This window comes from Macrotis lagotis, chromosome 5 (genome assembly GCF_037893015.1).
Source record: "Macrotis lagotis isolate mMagLag1 chromosome 5, bilby.v1.9.chrom.fasta, whole genome shotgun sequence".
Taxonomy (NCBI): domain Eukaryota; kingdom Metazoa; phylum Chordata; class Mammalia; order Peramelemorphia; family Peramelidae; genus Macrotis; species Macrotis lagotis.
Genome location: NC_133662.1, coordinates 268,301,472 through 268,324,963, shown reverse-complemented (window position 1 = coordinate 268,324,963; position 23,492 = coordinate 268,301,472).

Sequence of the window (23,492 nt, the reverse complement as noted above, 5' to 3'; positions counted from 1 at the left end):
TAGAGGTAGTAGGTAGATGGGACATCCAGAAGACCTTGAGTCAAATACCATGTGTGACTTGTGCTGGTTCTATGACCCTGGGCAAGTCAATTAACCTCTCATATCAAGACCATATAAACAGATATCCACACATATATGGTACATTATAGTTTCTTAAAAATATGTGAGGTACTGGAGATACAAAACCAAGAAAGAAAAGAATCTTATATTCTAATGTACACAGCCAAGTCAATAGAAAATATTCAAAACTCAGCAAGAAAGTAATTTGAGAAGGGGGAGGGGAAAGAGTCCTCTAAGAGATGACCCTTTGAGGAGCCTTCAAGGAAGTTCAAGAGTATCAGTGGAGACAGGGAGCAGCCTCACCCAGAGGTGGAAGAGAAAGAGCCTCTAAAGGCCATTGAATCTGTGTCCTAATTCTGCCTGGGGTGAGGTGCTTTGTCCAAACTCATATTAGGTCTAAAGAACAGAGCATGGATTCAGACTCAGTTCCTCTAACACCAATCCTCGGCAGACCATTGCATTTCCTGATGGGTTGTCCAGAAGGGGCCCAATAAGTGTCAAATAAACCAGTGATTTAGAGAATTCTTCTGAGCAGCCAATGACCAGACAGAGCTTTGAATGTGTTATTGCTCCCAGAATCGATCTATTCGGCTTCCCATGGAATTGACCTTTACTCCCCCAGTGAATGAGTTAGACAAATTCATTACCCTTTCTTTCATCTCAGGGACATGGGGAAGCTGGAAACAAAAGGAGAAAGTCAGCACATTTTATCAAGTGTCAAAATACATCCACAAATTATGTCCACATGGTCTATTCAACTCCCTTCCCCAAGTGAGCCATTCTCTCTCTCCCTTCACTCCCAAAGTATGCATAAAATATCCAGTTGAAAAGAACCAGGTTCTTCTCCATCCCCTGTGACCACTTTTTCCCTAATAAGCAAATCAGGATCATCCTTCTCATCACCTCCAAATTCATTCCCCATATTGATTTCATTTCTGTTTCTAGAAAAGCTTTGCTTTTGTCCAGTCCAGATCATTCTCTCGCCAATTCTCTCCTTCAAAGATGTCTTTATGTCTGTCAGGTTATAGAAACAGGTCTACAACAAGTCCTACATAAAGCCCCAACTGCCTGTGTGACCTTGGGCAAGTCACCACCTCTCTGGGTTTGCTTCCTCATATGATGAATGAAGGGATGAGAGCAGATGGCCTTGGAGACCCTTTTCACTCACAATCTATGATCCTACATTCTAAGTTACACTATTCATCAAAAAATGCCCCGGGGATAGCTAGGTGGCACAGTGGATAAAGCACAGGCCCTGGAGTCAGGAGGAACTGAGTTCAAATCCAGCCTTAGACATTTAATAATTACCTAGCCATGTGGCCTTGGGTAAGTCACTTAACCCCATTGCCTAATTTAAAAAAATGCCCCTGGCAATTTTTTAGCAATGTGGATAATTGTAAAAAATTAATATAATTGTCTCTAATTTTAGTTTTTATTTATATGATTATCATTTTGTCAATTATTGTCTATGTTTGATCCTGGTAACAGAGGAGTGCCTCTTGACTATATGCTGGATAAATATTTAGAGGAGGACATAATGTTCCCTAAGCAGGTTGTTATGAGGGCTCCAAAACAAGCAGCTTCCTTATAGGGCCATCCTTTTGGGGGGCCAGGATCTCAGAGCAGCACTCGGGCCTGCCCGAGAACCTCCAAAGCTTTCCAGCTACCAGGGGCTCCAGGGAACCTTATTAGATAATAGATCCAGCCTCCAGAAGCTCAGCATCGCTGACGTGATGCACACTAAATGGGGAGTAGGGGTGCCAAACAGTCCCTTGGGGTCTCTACTTAATTATGTTGTATATTCTATATAATTCTATTATATTCTGCATCCAAGAAGAAGTTCCCATCGATCCATTCACAAGCATAAGAAGAATCTGGAGCCTTCTATGTTAAGACACTTAAGAGCCAGCTTCAATGAAAAAAGTCTTTCCTGCCCCCCCAAGTTAGTGCTCCCCACTTCCCTCTGTGCTTTAGCCTGGAGGCTGCAGGAAACTTTGGATTTTTCCTGAGCCAGGGAAAAATAGGGCAGAGTGCACACCTTAAGAAGATGGTTTGGGGGTGGCTAGATGGTGCAGTGGATAGAGCACCTGCCCTGGAGTCAGGAGGACCTGAGTTCAAATCCAGCTTCAGCTATTTACTACTTAATTAAGTGTGACCTTGGGCAAGTCACTTAACCCCATTGCCTTGCCAACAAATATTTAAAATAAATTTTAAAAAAAGAAGAAGATGGTTTGGGAAGCTGTGGAGGACAAAAATGGGGATATTTGGCAAGTCCAACACTGTCATTCAGTCAATGCCTGCAGTGCCTCAGGAAGAGCAGGTGAAGACTGCCCTCACCCTAAAGGGCTTTGCTGTCAAAACCAAACCAGAGAAATGGTTGATTCTGAGGAACTGGGATGTGCTTCCCCATACCTGGAGGTCTTCTTTTACAGGGTGAAGCAGTTGATGGTCACCATGAATCACTAATGGTGTGCCACACACTGGACTGAGACATGGAGAAAGGCAAAACCAGTCACTGAGCCCAACAGGCTCACAGTCTGACAGGAAACAACATGGATGTTTATAAGCATGAGACAAGATGCATGCAAGGTAGAGGCAAGAACACCTTAGAAAGGAGGGCATGGGGGGCAGGAAAGGCCCCCCTCCACAGAAAGAGAAGCTCAGGTCAAGTCTAGAAGGGAACTGGGAGGAAGAGATGAGGAAGCATTATTTCTGTAGATGCATGAAACACATGTAATCACACATGTGTGTACACATGTATGTCTTCATATAGTACAGGTGTGTTTCTCTACATGTTACACACAAATAGAAATACACATACATGAGTATTTGTATATGTGTATCCTTAAAAAAAGTAAGGTCTTACTATTAGGACCTGCCTGAGTTAAATATAAAAATTTTAAAATGATATCTACCAGAAATAATATGTGGATTCCATAGGCTTCCAAGGAGTGCATGGATAGATTTTAGGACTATGACCTTAAGAGAATTATTTTTGTTTGTTTTCACTAATCTCTAACTGAAATTTAACATTTTTATCAATGATTTAAAAATATGATTCTTTACCAGACTGTCAACCATAGGGTTATGTGATACAAAATAGGTTAAAAATCCTTGATGGGGGGGGGGGCAGCTAGGTGGCACAGTGGATAGAGCACCCGCCACCAGCCCTGGAGTCAGGAGTACCTGAGTACAAATCTGTCCTCAGACACTTGGGCAAGCCACTTAACTCCACTGCCTTGCAAAAAAAAAAAAAAAAAAAAACAAACCCTAAAAATAATCCTTGATGGGGACTAATAAATAGACTCACCTCTCCATTTCACATTAGGCCTCAATAATGTAGGAGCAGAGAAGTCATGTGGATGGATCTGTAGTTACTGCCCAGGACCCATCAATTCTTCTAGCTAATGGAGCTAGCAGCAAAGGTCATTCTAAAATGGCTCCAGCGAGTGGTGATTGGCTCATAAGTCATGGATGGTCTGGTACACAGGGCCCTGCCACAAATGATTATAATTTCATTAGCTCTTATTCAGCCTTATTTACCATGCATTGGGATAGTTGCTCCGGCTGTACAGAAAATTCTGAGTTGTCTTGTCTTCATTTGGTTGTTCTTTAGCTTTTTGTATATCATCATCTGTGGAATATTGCCCCTACAAGGGGTGGGCATCCAGAGCTGGATCCATAGTCAGTCTACTCTAGCCAAGTCCTTTGTCTCCAAGTGTTGTTTTATCAGAAAAGTCAACAGCACAAACACACACACACACACACACACACACACACACACACACACACACACACACACACACACATCTGAGGGATGTCTGGGAACTGGAGGGCTTCTCTCCATAGAATTGGTTCAATCAGTGGTATAACCCTGGGCCGGATGGTGAAGCCAAAACACCACACTGTTGAGACCTCCTAAGGACACAGTTGATTGCACCTGGTTGTCCCTTTGGAACAGGAAGGCCTTGAGAGCCAGGAGTTGTTGGGGTGAGTACCTTTCATTTACTCAATGTTTATTGATTTCAAATCCCATCTTCATCTGTCTCTATTAATGCTTGCCTTGTGGCCTTGTCCAAGTCCATTCTCTGGGACTATATGTCTGAGACTCAGTTTGCAAATCTGTAAAGTGAAACTAGAGGATTATAAGGTCTCTTCTCACACTAGACTGCTGAACCTTGGGCAGATCATTTACTCTCCCAGGTCACTGTCTCCCTCATGACGGATGATGTAGTTGGGCCAAATGACCTCTGGAGTCCTTTCTGATTCTAGATGTAGGATCCTGTGGCCTCGTGTATGCAAAGCACTGCGCTCACTTTGAGACCTTTGGAAATGGTCCATATTAGCATGAAGGCTGCACATCAAGGAGACAGTTCAAGAACCCTGGTTGGAAAAGGGTGAAGCTGGCAGTGCAATCAGGAAGAAACTGTGATTGAAGCTCCCCTCGCTCCTGACAGCAGACTCTGTTTCTCTTCCCTCTCAGCCCAGTCAGCCATGGCCATCACACACCATGATCACCCCAGAGAATCAACAGTGGAATCTATTAACACCCCGGTCATAAACAGACTCCCACAACCTGCTCTTCCTCCTCTTCCTCCTCCTCCTGATCAAACTTTGGCCGAATGATTCACTCACGTACCTGGTGCCCAGGCTGCCCACTCTGAGGGGAAAGATTCCACTGAAACTGAGGCTCTAGACAGTTGGGACAAAGATTTTCTCTCTCTCTCCTTTCCTTTTTTTCCTTTCCTTCCTTTCTTGCTCCCTTCTTCCTTCCTTTATCTCTCTCCTTCCCTTCATTTCTTCCTTTTTCTTTCATTCTTTTTTCTTGCCTTCCCTTCATCCTTTCTTCCTATCTTCTTTTCTTTCTTTCATCTGGTCTTTCTTTTTCTCTCCTTCCCTTCATTTCTTCTTTTATCTTTTTCATTCCTTCTTTTCCCCCTCTTCCTTCATTTCTTTTCTTTTTCCTTCCTTTTCTTTAATTTTTCTGTCTTTCTTTTATCTTCTTCCCTTCATTCTTCCTTCCTTCCTTCCTTCTTTCTTTTCTTTCATTCTCTCATTCTCTTTCTTTTTCTCTCCTTCCCTTCATTTCTTCCTTTATTTTTCATTCATTCTTTTTTATCTTCTTCCCTTCATTCTTCCTTCCTTCCTTCTTTCTTTTCTTTCATTCTCTCATTCTCTTTCTTTTTCTCTCCTTCCCTTCATTTCTTCCTTTATTTTTCATTCATTCTTTTTTCTCTTCTTCCCTTCATTTCTTTCTTCTTTCCTTCCTCTCTCTCTCTCTCTCTCTCTCTCTCTCTCTCTCTCTCTCTCTCTCTGTCTCTCTCTTTAGTTAGAGGACAGATAAGTAGGAGAGAAAGCAGTTTTTGTTCATTTTAAAAGAATAAATGTAAATTAAAAAAAAAAAAAGAAAGAATCTCTGGATGGGTAGCCCCCCCCCCAAGTAATCACTTGCTTAAGGAACTTTGAGGATGGATTTATCTACAGAAACTAGTTAGAGCATCAGCTAAATTAAGATTAAGAAACCCAGGAAAAAACTTCACACATAAATCCTTTATATAATACAATAAGCAAAATATAGTCACCCACCTAATACACCACCTCCCCCAAAAAGTAAAACAACCATTTTGTGACTCTTTTATAATAGGCACCAAGTGAAGGATGGGACAATCGGCATGACTAGCTAACTGAGAGTAACTGAGAGAACCGTGTTAGGGTAAATTTCAATTCATCTATTTAAGAAGTATTTCTGGAGGCCTTTGGGACAGGGAGATTGCAAGCAAAATGTGAGTCAATAGTCAAGTTCCATCTTAGGATGCAGTAACAGAGGGAGAGATCACAACATCTGAACTAGGTTAGAGGACATGGGGATGGTACCTGGCAAAGGCAGAAACTATGATTCCCCATGTATTTAAAATTGGTATCCGATAGGTGGAAATTGTTGCTTGGACTTGAGGTCGAGACTAAGAACAAGGGGCAGCTAGGTGATGCAGTGGATAGAGCACTGGCCCTGGAGTCAGAAGGACCTGAGTTCAAATCTGACCTCAGACACTTAATAATTACTTAGTTGTGTAACCCTGGGCAAGTCACTTAACTCCATTGTCTTGCAAAAAAAAAAAACCCAAAAAGCTAAGAACAACATAAGAAAGGGCCAATCTGGGCTGTTGAAGAGCAATTTTCCTGAGTGTGAAAGCTCTCTGTAGGCACATGGCCTGGGCCGCCTCTGAGGAGGTGGGCTCCTCTGCTCTGGAGGGCTTTGGGCAGAAGCTGGGGACCACTCCTCCTATGTGTTGCCGAGGGCCAGCTTATTCTGGTCTCCTTGAACTGGAGGCCTTTGGGATCCGATACAGCTTGGAGCTGCTCACTTGATCACTCACAAGAGGACAAAGTCTTGCGCAGCATCTCACATCTTTATCCCAATGATCTCTCACTCAGTAACTTCTTTTTTACCCTCCTCCACCCCCTTTTCTGTCCTCTTGAAGTTCTCTAGGTTCGAGTTTCTTTGAAAAACATCTTTCTGATCTGATTGGTGTGAAAGAATGTCAACTGGCAAGAAACTGTTAGTTGTTAGAGCAGGATGTTGGAGCAGGCCCCCAACAGGGAGGCTTCCTGCCAGCAGAGATATCCATCTCAACAGTCATATTTTCGCAGTGGGGCATTGTCTGGGCCAATTCTATTTGCCTTCGACCTAGGCTCATTCTTTAATGCAAGGAAGTCAGACAGTCCCAGCCTCAAGTCCCCTCTCCTTCCACTCCATCCTCTCCCCAGCTGTCAGTCCTGTGGACACACAGGGCTGAGCCTGCCCCTCTCCTACTCAAAAAGATCCAGCACCTTCCTATGACCTCCAGGATCGATTGGGGAATCCTTTATTTGGTTCTGACGGCCCTTCACAACTGGACCTTTGCTACCCTTCCATCTTTTTATACTTTATTCTTTTCTTCATCTCCTATGATCTGTTATACTTTTTGTTTTGTTTTTCTCAATTCTTTGTAATCAAAATTTTTAGCATTTGTTTTGAAATTTTGAGTTCCTAATTCTCTCTTTCCTTTCCCCCTTCCATGAGAATGTGAGCAATTGGGGGGAGAGAGGGGAGAAATAGGGGGAGAAGAAGGGGAGGGTGATATGTAGACACGGAAAACCCCAATCCTCTGATCTAGCAATGATGCTTCTATTGCTTTTCCTTGAACCCAACTCTCTATCCCCCTCCAGTGGGGCCTCTTTAATGACTATCTCCCCTGCTATATCATGGACTTCTCTCTATCCTCTCCTTCCTAAGCTGCCTCCCTGCATTCCTTCAAGACTCCCACCAATCTGGGATTTCCAAGAAGCCTTTCTAAGTCAGCCCCGGCTCCTTCCAGTCCCCCCAATACCCACCCACCCCCAGTCCTGAGATGATCTCACACCTACACTGTCTAGATGTTGTAAGTACATAGTTGCCTGTAGGTCATGTCCCCTTTAGCGTGGCAGCCCCTGTCCTTTTGGTGGAATTTGTGTTTCAGAACTTAGCACACTGTGGGGGATTACAATTGCTTGTTGATGGAAATAGTGAACATTTTTAGCACTTCCTGGAGGACACTATGCAAACCACTTTACAATTCTTATCTCATTTGATTCTCACAACAACCAGTAGGTAAGTGGTATTATAATACCCATTTTACAGATGAGGAAACTGAGACAAGGAAAGTTAAATGACTTGCCCAGGGTCACACAGCTATAAATGTCTGAGGTTGGATTTGAACTCAGGGCTATCTGATTCTCAGTCTAGCCTCTATCTACTGTGCTACCTACATGTCAAGAGAGTCCATTTGGAGGATTTACATATAAACATGAGATTTTAACAGTACAGTCAGTAAAATTTCTATCAACCCAAGATGAACTCCCAGTATATTCTAGAGAATGTTGTTCTAGGATAGCTACTTCCTAAAGCAAGGGAGGAGAATTAAATGGCCAAAGTAGATGTGATTTCATTTGAAATTCTTTCATCTCCACAGAGCTGATGAGGCATAGACCAAATTAAGTGATTTTCTTGGGGGCATTGCACCAGACTCCATGAAAAGAGCCTCCTTACTATCAAATTATTCAAATACATTGTCTTGATAAAGTGAGTTCACTGTCCCTAGAATAGTCAGGTAGAGGCAGGAAGCTATTTGGAGCTGAAATGTAGGCATTAGTCAGGGTGCTCAGTCATTTCCAATGCTGTTTCCAGGATTATTCCATAAAATCTATTTAAAGTGTTACCTCTTTCAGGTCCACTTCATGCAGAGAAGCTTAGTGCTAAAAAATTCCCCAAAAGTATTTTGTGTAAAGGAAGAGTTCAATCAGTGCCATGTATCAAAGGCATTGTTTCTGATATAGCTGAACATTTTAATGACTAAAAGGAGGAGGGAAAAGGCTTTGGTTTATTTTTTTAAAAAATGTTAATATATATGTATGAGGAAACACAGTTGTCAAATGGGATTTGAGTAGTTTGGGACAGAAGATAACCTGTGGTGTCAATATAAAGACAAATTACCTATGGAAGAAAGATAGGGTAATGCCTTGTTTATGTGAGCAATGGTTTTAAGTTGCATAAGAAATAAGACTTAATCATTAAAAACTGAAAATAATTGAATATACAGAAACAGATTCCGGGGTACAAAATGAGAACTGAGCAAGTGATTTTGGTCCCTATGTCCATTTACATATATCTATTAGATGACTGAAGATTAAAACAACAAAAAAGAACTTATGTAGTGATATGGAGAGTGTGGTACAATTTTAATGATTATCAATTTCTTAGGGGAAATTTAGAGTGAAAAAGTAAATTAGAGGCTCTTGACTTTAATTCATTGAATATATATAAATATACATAGGAGATCAAATCTGAAACTATTGTGGTGAAAAGTTGGATGGAAGATGAAGACCATGACATCAGGGAGGCGATGCCCTGACAGCCAAGTGAATTGTATTTGAGTGAAGAGGTTCTATGCTAAGTCACCATCCTCACTTCCTTCTCTAGAACCATCTGGGTCCAGTCACCAAATATGAATCTGGACACCTGGAGATGGCCCTAGATGCAAAGCAATGAGGGGTAAAGGACTTGTCCAAGCCCCACAGCTAGAGTCAAGCATCTGGTGGTTTGAGAGAGGCTTAGCCTGCCTGGGAAAGATTCCTTTGTAAATGCTGCCCTTTAGTACCCCCTGGAATTTGGATCCTGGTTGTCCTTTTTTGCACTCAGTCTGATTGAGTGAAAAGACAGGAAGGGGAAGGACAGTTAACACAATTGCTTTGGATATATGAAGCCAGAGAGAGATTTGATCAAATACAGAATCCTAATGAGTGAAAAGCTGGCTACTATTGTTTTCCTTTGGGAGACAGTCAACCTGAGCTGTTTGCTGTGAGCTCTCCATTTCTGGGAACAGCATTCTGGTAAATGCAGAGTTGGAACTGCAGAACTCCTAAGCTTGGCTTAGTCTTTCGAAGTTGAGAGTTCACACTTGCAGTCTCCTGTTCGTGGTGATGGGGAGTTAAAATGGCTCATAAATGCTCCATCAATTCAAGAATAAGAGAAGAGCATTTGCCCAGCTGGAGAGCGGTGAGGACCAGCCCTCAAGCAGCTAGCAGAAAAGCAGTTTCCTGTGGAGAAGATACTCCTAGATGGCCCAATGCCATGAAAACCTGTCATCTAGGGCTGTGAGCTATTCTAAGTATTTGGGTTTTCCTTCCTCATATGCTTCTCCGCCAGGTTCCTGGACGTGTAGCCACTCTCCGCCTACAAAAGGGACAGAATGATTTCATGGGACAGTATGACATAGATATAGGTATGACTGGAAATGCATCTCTTATTACTTCATTGCTTTGATGTATTTGAAAACCTGTGATTTTATTACTACTTATTTTGTTTTATGAAATACATGTTTTAAGACCTAAGAGTCGTTTTTGGGAGCGGATATTTTGTATAAAGGGAAATGCACAGATGGAGATGTCAGATATTTGATGGTTGGGGAAGGAGCATGCTATCAACTTCAGTAAAGTTTCCCCCAAGACCCTGAAGGAATTAGAGTCACTTTGCAGTGGGGCCTTTTGTCAGAGAACCAATATCTGCCAATATGAGAGCAGAAACTGGGAGTGACCTGGGGTTATTAATATTGTCTATGTTTTTAATAAATGAAAGGTCTGGGGAAGCTAGGTAGATAGTGGCTAGAGACTGGCCCCAGAGTTAGGAAGACCTGAGTTCAAATCCGACCTCAGACATTTAATAATTATCTAGTTGTGTGACCTTGGACAAGTCACTTAACAAGTAATTTAACAAAACAAAACAAAAATGAAGGTTCCTTCTCTGTCCTCATTAAACCATCAGACTGGCAGTTGGTCAATCAATGAAAGAAAAAGCATTTTAAGTGCATATTATTGTGGGTCTAGCATAGTGACTGACCCAAAGCACAAACTAGAAACTCATAGCTAATGTTGGGGGAGGAGAACTGGGGGATAAAGTTAAGGGTGATTGTGCACTGGGTAAAGGAAATTTGTTATCTATCATCTATCTATTCATCCATCTATCACTTATCTCTATTATTATCCATGATCTATAGGCCTCTCTAGTTATCTAGCTATCATCTATATATCTCTTTTCCAATCTATCGTTTGTCCGTGGATTCATTTAGTTACTGTTTTCTCCATTTATTTATTTTTTGATTTGTTTATTTAGTTCTAGATCCATCAGAAGATTTTAAGTTGTGGTGTTGATTATTGGGTACTAAAAAAGGATGCGTTAAAAACTGATAGAATTAGGGGCCACTAGGTGGCACAGTGGATAGAGCACTGGCCCTGGAGTCAGGAGGGCCTGAGTTCAAATCCGACCTCAGACACTTAATAATTATCTAGCTGTGTGGTCTTGGGCAAGCCACTTAGCCCCATTTGCCTTGCAAAAACCTAAAAAAAAAGTTGATAGAATTGAATCAAGCCAAAAAGCTGAATTATCCACTCAGCTAGTAGTGCATGAGCCTTTTGTTCCTTTTTTTAAATATTGGAAAGAGGATCATCTAAGAGGGTGATCTCATTAAAGAGTTTTAACAGCTGCTCTTTATTTTGGAAAGGCCCTTTAGAAGCTGCCATGCTTTGGTGCCAACAAAAATTACTCCAAATTCTTCCTTGGGTAATCAAGTTAGTCTTGACCCAATCATTCATGCCCTTTGTCTTTGCAGAGGCTTTCACCCTTACCCCAAATACCTTCTCCTCTTAGTTCTGTTCTTAGAATTCCTAAGCTCTCAGCACATATCTTCCCTTTGGGGGGGGGACTTTTTCTAATTTCTCCAGTTGCTAGCACTTTCCCCCTAAAATTAGCTTGTATTTATTATGTCTGTATGTGTATTAAAGTGTGAGATATTCCCATTGGACATAAATGCTTAAGGACAGGAAGAATTTCACTTTAGGTTCTGTATGCTCAATACCCATCATAGTGCCAGGCAAACAGTTGGTGCTTAATAAATGCTCACTGATTGTTGAGTTGACTGGATGAACCAATATTTCTTCTGAGTCCAAGATCCCATGATCAATGAGAACTGAGAAGTTGACAGGATCCCTTGAAATACCTTGTTTGTCAGTGTTAAGTCACTGAACACACAAACACTAGACTTAGGTGATGCCTCAGGGCCCAGAAGCCATCAGATCTCAGAAGAGTCGATACTCTCAGTCAAGATGGAAGATGATGGATGCAATGACCCTTGGAGAGACAGACACATGACGGACCTGAATAGTCTGTCACATAATTCCAAAGCTATGTCATACCCAAGACATATAAAAGACATCAAGGAAATATAATGGGAAAAGATGTGGGCAGGTCCTGTAGCAAGTGTGAGGAATACCCAATCAGCAATATAATAATTGCTCTGATACCCACAGAATATCAAAATCTATTGAGAAAGACCTCCAATAAATAACATGGATTTACCATTGTGTTAGATCTTGATGATTCAAAGACCACCAGTCCCTGACCTTAGGAAGAATATAGTACTGGGAGAAACAGCATATATTTATAAGAAAATATGAAATATATACAAATTCAGTATAAATTAATTGGGGAGAGAGCCTTAATGACTAAAGAAAAGTCTCTTTGTATTGTGGTCCCTAAGTTGAGATTTGTCAAAGCTCCAAGTGGACATTCTGAGCATGACAGACAGCTTGGGCAAAGACAAGAAATGGTGAATACAGGGGCATAATGAGTAGACCAGTGTGACTAAAACACAGAAATCATGATGGATAGTAATATACCTGGGAAAAAGAGAGACCAAGGGGATCAGAGACAAGATAGCAGAGGAAAATCACGAATTCCCACAGGCTCTTCCCAAGACCAAGTGAAACAATTTTTCAGCCCAAGACAAACTGGAAGATCTGTGGGAGGGGGCTACAGCACAGCCTCAGTCTATCAGAGCAATCTAGCTCCAGACATCCAGGATCAGCCCATAAGACGCCTGGGTCCATGACTGCAATGGTGATTTCCAGACTTCTCAGTCCTGGTATTGCCAAGGACAACTTGGAAACTCCATAGGAAAATTCTGTCACACCAGAGTGAAAGGGGAGCCCAGGCCAGCATAGACCTCAGCACAGACCCAGCCTGGGGATCAGGCCTCCAGAGTCACCCAGCAGCTGCTTCCAGAAGGCTCAACCCACCTATGGAAGAGGGGACAGGGGAGACTGCAGAGGTTTCTTTGCTATCCCTGAGGCAGAACTCTCTGACTTTGCCCCCACTCAGATCCAGGTCACAGTCTGGGATCACAGTCTCAGCATAAAGAGCAGAAGCACCACAGAGCTCACAACCTGCAGCAAATCAGGGATCCTCCTCACATTCCAAGACAGAGGGTCATCCACAGACCAGAGCACAGGCCAGGAGAGTGGCCAGAAACCCCCATAAGACTTTTCGGGAACTAAGAATTTGCAGGTCCCTGCGGGGGGGGGGGTTATCCATGAAAACAGCTGCAAAAACCCTCAAAAGCTTGGGACAGTGCATCCTCCATCCTGGAAGCAGAGTCTACCATAACAAAGAGTTAAAATGAAGTTATAGGCTAGGGAAATGAGCAAATAATAAAAGAAAAAAATCCATTCACAATTACTTTGGTCCTATGATAAAAATACCAAGTCAGAAGATAACAAAGTCAAAGTTTCTATATCCAAAATCTTTAAGAAAAATATGAATTAGTCTCAGAATGTGGAAGAGTTCAAAACAGATTTGGAATGCCAAGTAAGAGAGGAAGAGAAAAAATTGAGAAGAGAAATGAGAGCAATGCAGGAAAATAACAACTTAAAAACCAGATTGAGTCAAATGAAAAATCAGTCAAATGAAAAAAAAGTAATCCAAAAAGCCAATGAGGAGAAGAATGCCTTAGAAAGCAAAATTGTTCAGATGGAAAAGGAGATTAAAAAGCTCTATGAAGAAAAGAATCATTTCAAATGTAGAATGGAGCTAAGGGAAACTGATGACTACATGAGAAACCAAGAAACAAAAAAATACTCTAAAGAATGAAAAACTAGAAGAAAATGTGAAATCTCTCATTGGAATAAACAACTGAGGGCAGATAGGTGATGCAGTGGATAGAGCATCAGCCTTGGAGTCAGGAGTACCTGGGTTCAAATCTGGTCTCAGACACTTAATAATTACTTAGCTGTGTATCCTTGGGCAAGCCACTGAACCCCATTTGCCTTGCAAAAACCTAAAAAAAACTGACCTGAAAAACAGATCCAGATAGATAATTTAAAAATTATTGGACTACCTGAAAGTAATTTAACCTATTCCAAAAAAAGTCTTGGCTTCATTTTTCAAAAAATTTTCTAGGAAAATTGCCTTGATAGCCTAGAAGCAGAGGGTAAAATAGAAACTGAAGGAATCCACTGATCACCTCCCATAGTCAAATTTCAGAACTCCCAAGTCAAGGAGAAAATATTACCACCAGTCAGAAATAAAACAATTCAAATATCATGGAGTTAGTCAGAATAAGACAAGATTTAACAGCTTCTACATTAGCTCAAAGAACTTGGAACATGATATTCCAGAAGGCAAAAGAGCTTGGGTTACAACCAAGAATCAACTACCCAGAAAAACCAAACATACTCTTTCAGAGGAAAAGATGGACATGCAATGAAATAGGGGACTTTCAAACTTTCCTGATGAAATGAACAGAGCTGAACAGAAAGTCTGATGTTCAAGTACAGGGCTCAGGTGAAGTATAGAGAGGGTGGACAGGAAGGGGAAATTATGATGGAATTAATGATATTGAATTGCCTGTATTCTTGCATGGAAAGGCTACAATAACTCAGGTGAACCTTTTCATCTATTAGGGCAATTGGAAGGAGCATATTTAGACAAGATACAGAAGGTACAAGATATTTAAAAAGTGGGGAGAAAGGGAAAGGAGAGATAGAATGGGATGTTATTTCACATAAAAAAAGAGGCAAGAGAAAGCTTTTTCAGTAGAATAGAAGAGGAGGAAGGTGTTTTCATTGGAAGTGACTCAGAGGGAAAAAAATAGCAACTATGGGAAAAAATATTGAAGCAATTTCTTATGGACTTATGATAAAAATGCTCTAGATCCCAAAGACAGAGATGATGGTTTCTGAATACAGAATATGATTTCTGAACCATATTTTTCCTCTCACTTTATTTTTCTTGAGATTTCTCTTTCCTTTTTTGGGGGGGGTTATTTCATGACTAGTGTAATATTATTTTTCATAGTTACATATTTTAACTTACTCCAAGGAACTTGCTTTCTTGGTGGAGGGAATGGGGTGAGAGGAAAGGAGAGAATTTGGATTAGTATTTTGGAAGTAAATGTTGAAACTTACTTTTGCATGTAACTGGGGGAAGAAATTTAAATTAAATTAAATATTTTTTTAAAAAGATAGAGAGAGAGACCAAGAAGGAGAAGGGCTTTCAATGTACTCTCCCCACTCACCCCCAAATAAAAGAATTTTTATCCAAGAGGCAATATGGTATCACTGAAAATTCTTAAGGAGGAGAATGATGTGATCTCACCTATGCATTATGGGCATCATTCTAGAAGATGTATTGGAGAAGAAGGAAGCCAGCTATGAGGGGAAATGGGAGGCAATAAGAGGGAAAGGTGATAGGACTGAACTACAGTGAAATTTGTAAAAGTAGAAAGAACACAGATGATAGAGAAAAGATAGGGAACAAGACATATTAGGGAGAACCTCTGTGTCTGCTGGGAGAATGTTGGAAAGAATAATCTTGGAAGAGCATGGTGGGCAGAGGAAGGGGAATGGAAGATGGAGGAATAAGCATTCATTAAACATTGACCATAGGCAGAGCATTTTGACTGTTGCCTTACAAATATTATTCTATTTAATCCTTACAATAATCCTGGGAGTCAGGAGCTAGCATTAGCCCCATATATATGACAGTTGAAGAAAGTGAGGTAGACAAAGTTTAAGTGACAGGTGAAGAAAATAAGGTAAATAGAGTTTAAATGAAAATTGAAGAAAATTAGGCAGAGTTTAAATGACTTGGCTGGGGTCAAAATGTCTGAAACCAAATACAATCTCAGAGGAAGCTGAGTCAACAGGACCTGAGTTTGAATTCAGTCTCAGATACTTACTAGCTGCGTGACCATGGGCAAGTCTGTTTGTCTATAAAATGAGCTGAAAAAGGAAATAGCAAACCACTCTAGTATCTTTGCCAAAACCCAAATGGGGTCACAAAGAGCAGAACATGACTGAAATAACTCAACAATAACTTCCTCTCTGTGGGCCTAGTGTTTTATCCATTGTACTATCTTATTATCTAATTACTTAACTTATAGTCAGTCCTATTGGGAAGTACATTTGCACTGAGGAAATGAAAAAAATTGAAATATCTACTTTATAGCTTGAAAGTTCATTAGAATCTTCAGCTCAAAGAAAAAGAAGATGCAACTGAGCCAAGACTTTAAGCCATGAAAATCCCCAAATCTAAGATGTGTCTAAGGAATGTTTCATTGTCAGTTAAGTAAGAAATAATTAGCTGAAAATTCACATACAGATTCAAGAACAGTCAAAGAATCTGGATTGGAAGCCGTGAGATCTGCAGTCAGGCTACAAAGGACCCCCTGGAGTATCAGCAGGGTAGAGACAAGGAGGAAGAGCCAAAAATCTAGAGAGTGGTGCAGTCATCAGGACAGTCAGCAGGAGCTAAGAGGAGAAGGAAATTGAAATGTGAACAGATGAAAAAATGAAAAGAAATGGATATCTTCATCCCTCAGGTCTGGAGGTAGATGAAGCCCTTGGGTATTCAGAGTCCGGCTGATGCCTCCTTATGACAACAGGGAAGGGGTCAGAGATGACAGTGAGTATGGATGTTCTCAAAGTCAAACACTCCAGCTGGCAGAGGGGCTATTTTTAACTTACCTATCAGAGCAGGTCCTGAGTGTTCTAGTGATTGGCAGCAGAATGGATCCTGGAGGGGACAGGGAGCCACTGGGAGGATGGGGGAGGGGGCTAGGCAAAGAATTATCATTGATAAGCTAGTAGGTGCTTTAAAGACTTCGCTGATTAATAATTTGGTTGGTTGACAATAAGCCAGATAGAAAAATAAAGAATATATAAAAAGTACCATACTGCCCAACAGGGTGAGACTAACCCAGTGGGGCTGAGCTCCCTGTCTTGAGCTTAAGGACCACGCTTCAAATACATCTCCCTAATGGATGCTTTGATTTCTCCTCTTTTCTTCTCCTACTTTTTTCCTTTTTCTTCTCCTTGTCTGACCTGGAGACCCAGGAATGGTTGGGGGGGTAGCCTGAAGCTTTCCAGGCTCCCTTAGGGTTCTTAATTCTTAGATAGACTGCCAGGTTAGCCAGGAAACGAAACTCCCAGTGCCTGTAAGCATTCTTTGTTATGTTATGTTTTATCTCCCTTCCCAAGGAGGATTGAGAGCTGGAAGGAATCTCACCTTCTTGGCCTTAGGGTCTTTAAAGCGTATTTAGGCATAAGCGCCCAGCTGGGGTACCAAGCAGGCCAGGTGATTCTTTTAAAACATCAATACTTTTGGATTTACTAGTTCTCTGCTAGCTACAGGTAATGACTGGGCAACCATGCAGAATAATCCTTGTTAAGCCGATGTGTTGGGTTCTGGAGCCAAATCCTACAGGAACTTCAATTAAACCAATTAACATAACCTGAGAAAGGAATCATAAGGTTTATTTCCCCCTTCCTTTCTGTTTTTTCTTTCATTTTTTTAGAAAACATTCTAGAATAGAGGACAAAGACACAGGACAAAGCTTTCCCCTGGCAGGAGGAAAACACGACTATAAAATAGAGAAACCCAATCAACCATACTGAAGGATGAACTCTCCCCCCCCCACCAGCCCTGCCCCTGCAGGGAGAATTGGTGCTGAAGCATTTATAAGACAATTACACACTCATCTCCCTCGCTCAGCTCACCCAGACTCTGGTGTGTTAGAAGAGCTCTGGGTCCTGATGCAGAGACCTGGAGTTGCCATGGCAACTGGGCAGGCGGGCAAGCAGGAGAAGATGGCCAGAGAGGCAGAGGCTGCATTGCGCCTTAGTGCGATGGATGGCAGGCGAGGGAGGGATGTTTTAAAGTCAAGTCATGCCTGTAGGAGAGGTAGCTCCCTGGTATTAACAGAATTTAAACCTCCAGGAGAGGAAATCTTAAAGGGGAAAGACCCCTGTCAGAAACTGTTCAAACCGTTCTGGATTCTGAGTTAGAAGTCACAATGGCAGGCCACTTCAGGCTGAGCAGAATGGAGATTTCACTCCTCTTTTCCCCTCTTCATCCTAACAGAAGAGCCCAGTGTCTTAGCCAACAGACCGGGGAGGGCTGCTTCCCAGCATATAAGATGGTGGGATCCTGGGCTTACAGCTGGGATAGTTGGGAGAGGGGCAGAAGGGAAGATTTATCTAATTCAACCACCTATTTTAAAAGGACACCAAGGGGTGGGAAATGAGGGTGGAGGGAAATTTTGTAACTTGGAATTAACTATGCATGTACATATGGATGAAAATAAATAAATTAAAATTAAAAGACATAAACCTGAGTCTCACAGAGGGGAGGACATATGGGGAATAAGTATGAGCCAGCATTTGGTCACTGGATTTCTGAGTTATAAAGGATCTCTAAGGGCATGAATCTAGACTGCACTGAATCCCATCACCAACCTTTCTGAAGAGGGATCATCCAGCTTCTGCTTCAAAACTTTTAATCATTCATTTGTACACATATGAATACATCCTTTCATGCCTTTGAAGACCAATTAGAAGAATGAATAGAAGCATTTAATGAGCTGATAATTGTGGGCAAAGTATTGAGCCAAGCTTTCTGAATTTGCTTTGCAAAAAGAGAGAAATGGGTGGCTGGGTGGCGCAGTGGATAGAGCACTGGTCCTGGAGTCAGGAGGACCTGAGTTCAAATTCAATCTCAGACACTTAATAATTACCTAGCTGTGTAATTTTGGGCAAATCACTTACCCTATTGCCTCGTAAAAACAAAACAAAAAAATGTTTACTTTAAAAGGAGAGAAACTCCTGTCTACAGTCTTTATGTGCAAATAGAGGAGTGGTGGCAAAGGGAAGTGGAGCATGGAGCAATCAATCAGCATACTCTTTTCCTCTGATTGATGTGTCCAGAGAGAGGGTTGGGAGGGGACCAGGTGCATGTGGGGCACCAGAGAGATGGACCACTGGCTAGTTTGTATATCTGGATTTGACTAGAAGCATCATAAAAGAGTAGATGGATATTCAACAAAGCCTTGACTTAAGACTGACTTTACAGCCCCCACTGTGCTAGTTCAAAGTCTCCTGGCCTTTGTGATACCCACGGTGGGTCCTCCCCACTCTCTTCTTCCTAAAGGATGGGCCCTGGAGCTAGATCCAGTCCTCTTCCTAGCTATGATGTGACCAGGCCAGAGGGGAGCAGGACAATTGCCTGTTGCCCAGAAGCCATGTTTTTTCTGAATGCAGTCCAAGATCGTAAGAGTATTCTTGGTGGCCACATCACACCAATGAATCTTACTGAGCCTTGGGTTCACTAAAACTCTCAGCTCTTTGTTTCCACAGAAGCTTCCCTCTCCCTGTGAGTATCCCATCTTATTCATTGATCCACAGGGTTACAGCAGGGGTCCAAATCCAGCTATTATTATTTGTCCTAGAATAATTATTTCTGACCTCTTGGGTGGCAATGCTAAAATTGCACTTCATTGGCTTAGCTGTGTGTTATCTCTTTCATTCACTATATCCCCTCTTATTTCTGCAACCTATAGATAACAAGATTTAATTGTCGAGTTCTACCTACCGGGCCAATAATATAGTCCATCTAAATTATTTGGTTGCTTTTCAAAAGGATCGGGGTAGACTTCTGATTTCACTGGTATAGGAACTTCCAGATGAGGAATCTCCCTCCTCTGATGGAGGTCAGCATCTTCTTGGGAATTTACAGTCTTGGAGAATTATCTAGAACACTGAGAGGCAAAATAACTTAGAGCCTCTAAGGATCAGGAGTGAGAGGCCAGATCTCTCTTCCCAAGACCATGATAACTCATGAATATTTTCTTTTGATTGTTCTTCCTGTACCACCTTGTCACTCTGCCAGCTATCTGGACCTTCCTCTCTCTCAGGTTCCCAACGGCAGAGTCAGCCCTGCTCCTTCCCTCTTCTTCCTCATTCACATCCAAATAACCAAGACCCTATTGAATCAGTGCTAATTGTGTAGCATCTCTCTGTCCTGCCCACTCACTGGGTCTCTGCCATGTCCAGGCTTTCTTAACTTCTTGCCTCAATGCTTAGAATTCCTTCCTAGTCCTTCTCCATGCTTTTAATTTGTCTTTTCTGCTCATAGCTTCCAGAACATTTTCCATAAGGTACAGACTTGACTCCATGGCTCGAGAATCTTCCATGGCTCTTTCTTACCTCAGGGATAACATACAAACTCAGCTTGGCATACATCACCCTCCAAAGCAGACCCCAACCTCTCCATTCGCACTTCAAATTATTTCCCTTCATACCCAAGTGGTCAATTAGCTCCTTTGTGAATTAGCCACTTCCTCTGGCACCTCCAAACTGTTTCCCATGCCTGGAAGCCTACTCTCCTCATTTCTACTTCTCCAAATCCTGCATTTCCTTCCAAGTCAGGGCAGATGCCACCTCCTCCCCAAGCCTTCCCTGATCTCCTCAATTATCCCCATTATCTCCCTTCCTCCCTATCTGGGTCCTCCTGGAAAATGCCCAAATATGCTTATACCCTTAGCTAAATGTAATCTCCTTGGGAACTAAGCTTTTTTAGCTTGTGTTTCAGACCTTGGTCTGTCACAGAGTGATCCCTTAAACATGTTTGTAGAGGTATTCATCCCTCAGTAGAGGGCCATGTAAAATCATATGCACGGGTGTGTCGAATCAACTTTACCCACATACGGTGGCAAAGGCAGGGGTCGAGAACAGATTTGTGGAGATCTAAGTGGTGGGAAGAGGACAATGATCTACAAGCCCCATAGGAGTCAGCTGTGGGATGGAGCTACCAGAAAGCGAATGTGATTAGGGACTGGCTGCATTAACAGGACCCAGCTTCCTGGAATAGAGAAAGGACAGTCCCTTCTAACACTAGCCTTCTCAGGACTTGGGCTTTCATTCTGAGCATGGGGGTTTACAGAAAACATGAATAAGCTGACAAGTGTCCAGATATGGACAATCAGGATGGGGCAAGACCTGGAATCTGTGTTATACAAACATATAGTAAAGGAACTGGGATGGTTTGGTCTCAAGAGAAGACTCAAGGTAGACATGAGCCGGCATTAAATATATAAAGAGATGTCATAAGGCAGCAGATCGCAGCTCATACTTTTTGACCCAGAGGGTAAACTCAGAAGTAGTGAGCGGCAGCTTCAAAACTTTAAGCTGAACTTTGGGGAAAAACAAACAAAAACCTTCCAGACAATTAGAGCAGTCCAAAGATGGAACTCCAGAAGAGGCATTGCGCTCCCCCTCTTTGGGGACTCAGATAACATCAGGACAACCAATGGTTGAGTATTCTAGAGTAAAGATTCCTTTTGCATGAGAGTTGGAATCAACGACCACTTAGGTCCCTTCCAACTGTCTCTTTCTGTGAGTCTGGAATTTAATTGGATTGACTCAGGAGACCAGAATTCAAGGTCTGGGTGCCATTCCCAAGTTCATGATGGGTTAGCTCAGAGTTTGGCCCCCAGTGGAAAGCTCGTCATTCATCATGTCCATTTTCAGTGTCACATCTTTTTAGAGTCTTTCCTTCCCTCCTGGCTATCATGACCTAACACTGCTTAATCCTGTCTTCTGCATTTCATTTAATCTCATAAGTAATGCCAGTGGCTACCCCAGAGATGATTGGATATGGAGACAGAGTGAAAACGGAATTATACTGCCTCCTTCATGCATCCATTGGCACACGTATGGTATATCAGCTAAGCAGAGCATTCTACAAATAAATTCTTCCGCAAAATGGGGTTTTCTGGGTAATGCAGAATCAACACCAAATGTTTTTTTAATAGAGTAATTTGTGATGCTACATTGGACATTCTTTGCAATTCTTAAACACAAGACAGCAAACATTATTTAATGTTTACTGGCTAGCTTAGAACCATTGTCAAGAAAAGGTTATATTCAATGATATACCTCTCATTGGCCCTAAATTGTTAAAATTTTGGATTGTTTATATCTGTTCTTTGTCATTTTCTCTCTTAGTGATCTCCCCTGATTCTGTCTGTGAATCTGCCTCAAGCAGCCTTCCCCCCCAACAGACTGCTTTTAATCTATTCTGAATTTAGGATCCAGATCATCATATATATATATATATATATATATATATATATATATATATATGTGTGTATATATATATGTGTGTGTGTGTGTGTGTGTGTAAAAATGAGAGTAAATGAAATCTAAGTGAAAGACCAAGGCACCCTTCCTGAGCATTCACATAGATATTGGGACATTTAACTTGGCTACTCAAAAGATCATAAATTTGGACCTGGAAGGTACCTGAGAGGTCAACAAATCAAAGCCCCTCATTCTAGAGGAGACGGATTTTAAAAGATGAGATAAAAATGAAATAATATTGAATTCTACAACCAATGGAGAGACACTGAGTTTCACTGATTAAAGGAGTGACATGAATGACCCAAGTCTTAATGGTTTCCATTTGTCAGTTGCCTAAAGATAGCAAGAAAAAAATGGAGTCAGGGGAATCAATTGGGGACTATTGAAATAATAGCTGAGAGAAATGATGAGCACCTGGAGTAGGATGGGGGCTATGTGAGTGGGGAGAAAGGGATAGATTTGAGAAATGTTCTGAAGGAAGAAAACACTCGCCATGGGAGCTGCCTGGATGTGTGACGGGCTGAGGAGGGGGAGGACACCAAGGCGACAAGTTTAGGTAACTGGGAGGGTGGTGAGGTTTGCTTTTTTTTTCTTTTTTTGCAAGGCAATGGGGTTAAGTGGCTTGCCCAAGGCCACACAACTAGGTCATTATAAAGTGTCTGAGGCCAGATTTGAACTCAGGTCCTCCTGAATGCAGGGCCAGTGCTCTATCCACTGCACCACCCTCACCAATGGTGAGGTTTTCAACAGAGATAAGAATGTTCAGAGGAGGGGAAGATTTGGGGAAGGAAAGATAAAATGATAAGATCTGCAATACAGATCCCAGATTATCCACATTTGCTCATACTGCTTTGGTAATTACCTCTCAGATTCAAAATAGTTTTCTCTTCCCCCTTAGAATGTAAACTCTTTGGGAGGAAAGTCTTGGTTTTGCCATTCTTTGTATCTCTAGCTTAGCCAATGTTTGGTGACTGATGGATGGATTGACTGAGTCGATCTATTTTCCCCTCATTTCTTTCAGTGCCATGTTGTATGATGCTTCAAGTCCACTGGCACCCTTTTGGATAAATCTCTCAGAATTTTTGGAGAATTCTGATTCTTCAGAGATTATGATATCCAATGATTTTCCATTATGGGGCAAATGAGTTTTAACCTCCCAAAGCTCTGTGATCTTGACACAAAATAACTACTATGTCCATATTGTCCATGAAATTCTGCTAAGCCTTCTGAGAATGGATGCCTAATTCCGGTTATTTTGAGATTTATGGGACAAATTCACAAATAAATTGGCAGAATATGCAAAGAGGGAACTGATTCACAGGATTTTTTAAAAATTTCCGTTTCAACTGCTAATCAAGCAGTATACAGTTGCAAATGTAGAAATCAATGCTCATGCAAATTAGTTCCCAACAGGCACAGCTCCAGAGATGCAGCTCAGATCACAGAATATCAAATTTCAGAGCTAGGAATGATTTAAGAAACTAGCTAAGCCAATACACACCTGGACAGGCATCCTCCCCGACACCCCTAAGGAGTGGGCATCCAGCCTTTGTTCAACGAGCTCCAGTGAGGAGGACCCCAGTAATGGGTAACCCATTCCTTTGGAGAAT